We start from the raw sequence: 7,529 nt of genomic DNA on the forward strand, positions 1-7,529 counted from the left end.
GGTTGAATCCTCAGTACCTCAAAAAAATTATGGAAAAGACAAACTTTCATATAATGCTTCGAGGCTTTTCTGAATTGGATTTTCATCCTGGAGTAGACTTTGACATTAACATCAGACTTCAAAAAAAAAAAATGTCATTTCTCTCAGCATGTCTTCCAAATGCTGGTACCTTCCATTTCAGCCCTACTAACCTCAGCCATGTGATTAGAGTGTTTGGCCGTGCCATGGAGGCACACGGAGGCGTGTTCCTGCCTTTTAAATTGCCAAGCCAGCACATGTGGGATGCATCTTTAACCACAGAATCTGTTTTCTTTAAGGCCTTTCCTCAATTGTAAAATCTTAAATTTAATAAGGATTGAGGAAGCCTATAAATCAAACACAATAAAATCATAACTCATACACCTTGTTCTGAGTGGGCTACATATATTTTTATCATTGAAAAGTATAGATCTGGGTGTTCTGCAAATACTGGTTTCTCCAGCAGTCTGGGGGACAAAGCCGCATTAGTTTTCAATTTACAGAACATGATGTTAGTGATTACATTAACTTAATCTAATATTATTTCCCATATTTAAAGACAGAATGAGAACCGTGTGTTTCGATTGTTGTTGGCTTTAAAAACATAAACGGGAACGCATGTGCGCATGTGTATGCACACATGTACATAAAGGAATAAGGACTCGGCTGGCCTTCCATATAATCAGCCGAGTTATTAGTACAGCTGCGTATTCTGTGTCTCAGGGGATTAGAAGCTCGGCCTGAAATCTCATTTAATTACAGAGCATTGACTACCATGGACCTCTTGCATCTGGACCCAGGATAATAGAGAGCATTTTGTTTGAATGGTTTGTAGTGTTTGGGATGGAAACATGTGTAGTTCAATTTCTAACATTTGATTGAGAACAAAAAGCAAAAATTCACAGATGGTTAGCTCAGGGTATTAAACCATTTCACTAATACTCCTCAACTCTGTTCTCCTATAGAGACTTAGAAAATGCAGTTCTTTTCCCTTTGGCATGTTTGGTGAAAGGACAAAAAAATATTTAGTTCATCTGTACATGAATATAAAAATAATATTTGTCTCAAGTTATCATAGTATCAACACCAGGATATGTAAGTGAAACGCCGCAACCAAAAGTTAGATAATGTGTTAGTTAATTATAACTACTACTGCCATTACCCATTCATTCATTATTCTTTAGAAGAAAAACAGCCTTTGAGAACCCCCCCAGGTACCAAGCCTTTTTGATACCCACCAACCCTGGCTAATGGCCTCATACAACTAGAACACCAAAGGTAGAAACGGCTTAAGACAATCTAAACAAAGATGCATCATGATCCAGGTTTTTCCTTCTCTCTGCTCTGTGTTCCTCAATATCAGTTTTATCTCATGCATCCCAGATAAATTCTAGCATTAAAAAAAAAAAAAAAAAAAACCTTCATTTTCCATAGTTCAAAAAGATAGACAATTCCCTTCTCACCTGAAACGTACCCAATCTCCTTGAGCCAATGAAGGCTTTTTGTCAGTCAACTGCCCAACATCCATGGGCTTATGCTCAGACTTATGATATAAAACCATGAACGCTCATTGCCCTCCTTCATAAGGTTTCAAAACAACTTCTGGTTATCTCAGCACTTCAAAACAACTTCACTTCAAAACTTGTTCTCTTTCCTATTACAAGATGGAGTCGGTCCTGTTAAGGGCCTGCTCCTTACACCCTCTCTTTGGCACGAAGATACCTTTGAATTCATTGATGGCCCTCTCTTCCGTAGGAAGAGGTCTTTGGTGCACAAAGGGGCAGAAAGGAGGCTTTGGTGTGCAAAGGGGCAGTAGGGAGTCCCTCTCCCTAGGAGGGTGTTTTTCTTACAAAATGAGGTCTAAAGTGCAGTGGAATAAAGGGAAGGACACCCTCAGTCAAGACCTCACGCAGCTAAGCTTCCAACTTGTAAAGGAAAAGGCCTAATGGATGTCCTGCTCCAAGAAAGGAACAAAAAAAAATCAAAAGTTACCACAAATGTGATCCAGGGGGTTCAGGGTTCATCCCAAGTGGACAGTGGAACCTAGCAGCGTCTTCTGCTTGGTGTTTAGAGTCATGATGTGCCAAGGACTTGAGGAAGGACTGTTTGGGAGCAGTGGATAAACAACTTAAAATCAGTGAAGATGCAAGCTGACAGCTCTGTGTTCTGTTCCAGGTAGCTCTCTGCTTGAGATCTCTCTCTCTCTCTCTCTCTCTCTCTCTCTCTCTCTCTCTCTCTCTCTCTCTCTCTCAGACCAAAGCCCAGTCTTTTCTTTTGCATAAACTACTTCCTTAGGAATTCTTTAGGAATTGCATGTCAATTTAATCATTTACCCCAGGTTCCCTTTTGATTATCTCACAAATCAACATTTTATGACCTTAGCTCCTTGACTCCAAAGACAGAGCCTTGTGGCCAAAGCTGCCAAATTCTGCTGTTTGCTGGATTTGGAACATTTCCCCATCGTTCTATTACCACCAGCTTTCTGTTTTCCAACTCCTTCACTGCCTAAGCTTGACTATCCTGGAACCCTCACTGTAAACAGACCTTAAACTCAGATCTTCGTGGCTCTGTCTTCTGAATTCTGGGATTAAAGGCAAGTACCAACACGCCTAGATTTATGCTTTTTTTTTTTTTTTTTTTTCTTTTTCCCCAGAACTTGCTCTGTCCCAGGCTAGCCTGGAACAGAAAAATCTGCTTCCTTTGACTCCTGGGATTAAATGTATGTACCACCATGCCTGGGCCTAAGTGTTCCATGGCCACTGTTCCTCAAGGTCCAGATCAAAAGCTTATGTCTTCCAGCCTCAAGATCTGGATCACAAGTGTGTCCTCCATTTCTGGATTGTAGTTCATTCCAGATTAAAAATCCAAACTATTCTTTGTTCAATTGTAAACACAAACAATAAACTTAGCTGGGTGAGATCTTGCCCTGTGATTGCCACTCCCTAAATCTCTTTATCTCTTTCCTTAATTTCTTTCTGACAAAGTTGGCTCATTAGTGCAGCTGCCTCTTGGTGTGGCTTGTGTTCTCATGCTAATTGTTACCCAAAAACCTGTTTACAATGTCCCACATGTAGGCTAAAGGAAGCCTGCCCCCAGTTGGCTCTGTTTGGGAAATAGAGTTGCCAATGGCCAATGGTTGGGCAGGGAGACAGAGGGGAAACTTTTAGGATTCTTGGGCAAGAATCAGGGGAGAGGAAGAAAGAAGTCCACCATGAGAGGGGTGCAGGACAGACCATGCTGTGAAGGAGCAGGAGGATGAGACAGTCAAATGTGGGTGCAAAGGGAAATCAGTCCCATGGGAGAGCTACCCAGAAGGAAACAGGGTAGCAAAGATAAAATATAGATTTAGAAAGTGTTAACTTAGGAATAGCAGAAGGGAGAGGAGGGGAGTGTGTGCCATGGGGAGGTTTGGAAGTACCCAACCATTGAGCTACTTAAGGCATAGTAAATATAGTGGTTGTATGTCCTTAGACTGATTTATATATTCTTGAACTCATGTTGTCAGAATTCTTTCCCATGGCCTTAAGGGTTGTCCTGAAGGTTACAGCATTACCATTTTGCAGAAGAACACAAGACATGTTCTTCCTTCCTGGAACACTGTCCCTTCTGTGGCCATGCTGGACCTGGCAATGAAGAGTACAAGAGTAAATAGTTCATGGGATTTTTCTCTGAGATTCAAGTGAGCAGCCGAGGCAAGACATGTGGCAGGGACTCCCTGCCTGGAGGTCCTCAGAGGTCCTGGTTTGTGAAGCTCAAAAAATAAAGCCTGAGTTGTGTTGGAGACACCAGGGTATTGGAGCTGCCAGAACCCTGAGATATATGCCAAGGAGACCTGTACACAGGGGTAAAACCATCCCAAGAAGAAAAAAAGTGTATCACAGGTAAAGATCTGGAAAGGCAGAGCCAACTATATGTTGGATGTGTGTAATTTAATTTTACAGGGAGTTACAATTAAAGATTGCCATGAATCTCAGAAGAGATATTGGGCTTTAGACTTTTAAGGAGTCTAAAAGTCTATGAGGGTGCCGAAGCTGAACTAAATATATTGTGATATTCCACAAGTCTATGGGGGCCAGAGAATGGAATGTGGTGGTTCCCTACAGACTCTAGCATTTGTAATGCTTAATCCCAGTTGGTGGCTGTGTTTGAGAGATGTCACCTTGCTTGAAGTATACCTCACTTGGGACAGGATTTGAGAATTTAAAGAGAGAGTATGCTCTCTCTGCCTGTGGCTCAAGATGTTGAGCTCTCACTTGTTCCTGCAACCATGCCCAGTGTTTGTTGCAATGCCTCCCTGCCATGTTGGAACCACAGAACCAAAGTAAACCCTTCCTTCTATAAGTTACTTTGGTCATGATGTGTTGAAGGTAATATTTAATAAATAGCAGCACCCTATCTGGCTTGTTCTTATAGGGCCGCCATGTTCCCGACTAGACAAAGCCTGAGGCCAAGAGCAGCGGAGTGCTCTTGCTGCTGCTGTGGCTCAGACCGGCCAGAAGCGCTGGCCCTGGCACCCATGAGAAGCCATCATGGTGGCTGGCTCTGCCAATTCACCACGCTGTCTCCTCAAAGCTTGGCTGAACCCCAGACAATGCCTGCCATCCACACAGTACCTGGTAGAAATGAGACTCTAATGGTTAAAGATTATCCAAAGGCTTTATGTATTTAGAAATGCTCAATTAACAATTTGCCCACACAATTAGTTAGAGTTGTTTTCCAATATCTAACCTTAGATAAAATTTGTTACCCAGGACTGTTCTTGATGCATGCGTGGTTCTCCATGGCTGCTCCATCTCTCCTGTTCCTCCTAGTTCCTCCTCTTCCTTCTCCTCTTCCTCTCCTTCCTCTTCCCACATTAGCTCCTCTCAAAATGCTGAGCTTAATGTAAAATGTAGTGGGGAAAATATTCTGCTGCAATGATGTCTTATCACCTAACTAAGACAAAAGGAAACAAAACCTACTATATGCCCAATGTTCCAACTCCTCCAAGGTCTGCCTGAGGTCTAGCTTCTGCCTAGCTTGTCTTGGAGCACTTACATGGCATGGCATGTCTAACTGCCTCAAACAAATGAGGATGAAAATGACAAACTAGGCTATCAATCATCATAATGATTTCACTCCTGAGCTCATTTAAGTGATTGGGTGAAAACCCCAGTTCTCAGCTTCTACTTTGGACGTATAAAAATATATTCCACATATTCAATGATCCAACTCATTGGGAGGCTTCTTAAAGAATAGTGTCAGTCTTACTTATAAGAACATAACTGTGACAGAGCATACTCTAAAGGCCTACGAGTCACAAATGACAAATAAAATGTGTGGGACTTGTGCAAATGTTTAATAGATTCCTCACAACTGATAGGTGACATCTTTCTAGTCCCAAACAGTCCATGTGGACTAAGAGAAATGGTTGTTTAATACAGAAACACAATACGAAGAACAAACAAAATGAAGAATCAGTAAAGAATGTTCCATAAAAATACAAAATATATCCCTAAAAACTAACCCTAGTGGACCAGAAGTAAATAACTTATCTGATGATGAATTCAAAAGCTCCTAGAAATGCACTTTGGTCAAGATTATAATCCAGAGACAAAGCGAACATTTAAGCAATGAAACAGAAAAACTTTAAAAGTGTTGAACTGAAATAATTAGCCCAAAAATGCAATAAGTAAAATGAAAAACTTAGTAGAGGTGTTTAATAACAGACAGGATCAAACAGAAAAAAGGTTCAGGGAATTCAAAGCTAGGCTATTGGTAAATATTAAGCCCAGTATGGTTTTAAAAGATAAAGACTTAAAGGTTTGTTGGACACCATTCACTAGAATGATACATCTATTTTGGGACTCTGAAAGTGGAGAGAGTTAGGAAGAGAGGGGGAGAGAAGAGAAACAGAAAGCCAGGCAAAGAGGTAGAGGAAAACACAGAGAGAACCATAAGACTATCATCAGATCCCTGAGTAGAAATTGTACAGACTATAAAGCAATGAGATGATAGATCCTAGGTGCTAGGGGAAAAAAAAAGAAAAATTCTACCAACCTAAGTATTATACCCAACAAAACTGTTCTTTAAGGATGAAGGTGAGGTGAAGGGTTTTTTTCTAGAGAAATAATAGCAGAAGGATTGCAACATGACTATGCCTCATATAAACTAAACCTTATAAGAAAATAAATACTTTACATGTGAAAGTGGAAATGGGAATTATTAAAACTTAAAAAAAAATACTCAAGACAGCAACTTGAAAACTTAGAAAGACCTTAAATGTATTGATGAAAGTAAATGAAGGTGGGAGCGAAACCAACGCCTGGCTGGGAGCAGCCGCTGGAGGTCTTTGGCCAGTATCGCTTCCACCTGTCCACAAGCATGGGGAATATCTTTGCAAACCTCTTCAAGGGCCTTTTTGGCAAAAAAGAAATGCGCATTCTCATGGTGGGCCTGGATGCTGCAGGGAAGACAACAATTCTATACAAACTGAAGCTGGGCGAAATTGTGACCACCATTCCCACCATTGGTTTCAACGTGGAGACTGTTGGATACAAGAATATCAGCTTTATTGTGTGGGATGTGGGTGGCCAGGACAAGATCCGGCCTCTGTGGCGCCACTACTTCCAGTATACCCAAGGCTTGATCTTCGTAGTGGACAGCAATGACAAAGAGCGTGTGAACGAGGCCCGTGAAGAGCTCATGAGGATGTTAGCTGAAGATGAACTCCGAGATGCCGTTCTCTTGGTGTTTGCCAACAAGCAGGACCTCCCCAATGCCATGAATGTGGCCGAAATCACAGACAAGCTGGGGCTGCACTCTCTGTGCCACAGGAACTGGTACATTCAGGGTACCTGTGCCACCAGCGGGGACGGGCTCTATGAAGAACTAGACTGGCTGTCTAATCAGCTCTGGAACCAGAAGTGAACCAGATCCCTCCCTCCCCCTCACTTCCTCTTCTCCGCCCTCAGCTTTCCTCTCATGTGGCAAAGGTGCGACTCTGTGGTCCTGAGTGCCAGAAGCTGTCTCCATGGGTTGGTCACAGTGTGCATCGCACCGTGCTGTACATGTGCAGACGCAGCCTGCAGCCAGGTTTTTATTTAATGTAAATAGTTTCTGTTTCCACTGAGGCAGTTTCTGGTACTCCTATGCAATATTACTTAGCTTTTTTATTGTAAAAAGAGAATCAACTCACTGTCAGTACTGAGAAGGGCTTTGGGTGTAGGGGCACCTGGCCTCCGGGAGCCATTGGGCTATAGACTGGTGTCGGTATCCATTTGGTGGTTGGTTTTTAACCCAAACTCAGTGCATTTTTTAAAAATAGTTAAAAATACAGGACAAGAACACTTGAACACACAGAACGGAGACTATGCCTAGTGTAGGTTTTGCAGTTAATGGTCTGAATGCTAGTTATCAGATCACCTGTTTCCCTGAGGGAACAGGAGAGAAGGTAACGAACAAACCACCATCCGCTGCATGGTCACAGTAGAGACCCCATGACTCGCTGTCTTTGGGTCACCTGCATTCCA

General features: G+C 42.2%; 1 pseudogene; it reads left to right on the forward strand.

Moving 5' to 3' along the window:
- Nucleotides 1-6,309: 6,309 nt before the first annotated feature.
- LOC117721081 (ADP-ribosylation factor 1 pseudogene) lies at nucleotides 6,310-7,170 on the forward strand (annotated as a pseudogene).
- The last annotated feature ends 359 nt before the right edge of the window (nucleotides 7,171-7,529 follow it).

The sequence above is a fragment of the Arvicanthis niloticus genome, chromosome 15 (assembly GCF_011762505.2).
Source record: "Arvicanthis niloticus isolate mArvNil1 chromosome 15, mArvNil1.pat.X, whole genome shotgun sequence".
NCBI classification, from domain to species: Eukaryota; Metazoa; Chordata; class Mammalia; order Rodentia; family Muridae; genus Arvicanthis; species Arvicanthis niloticus.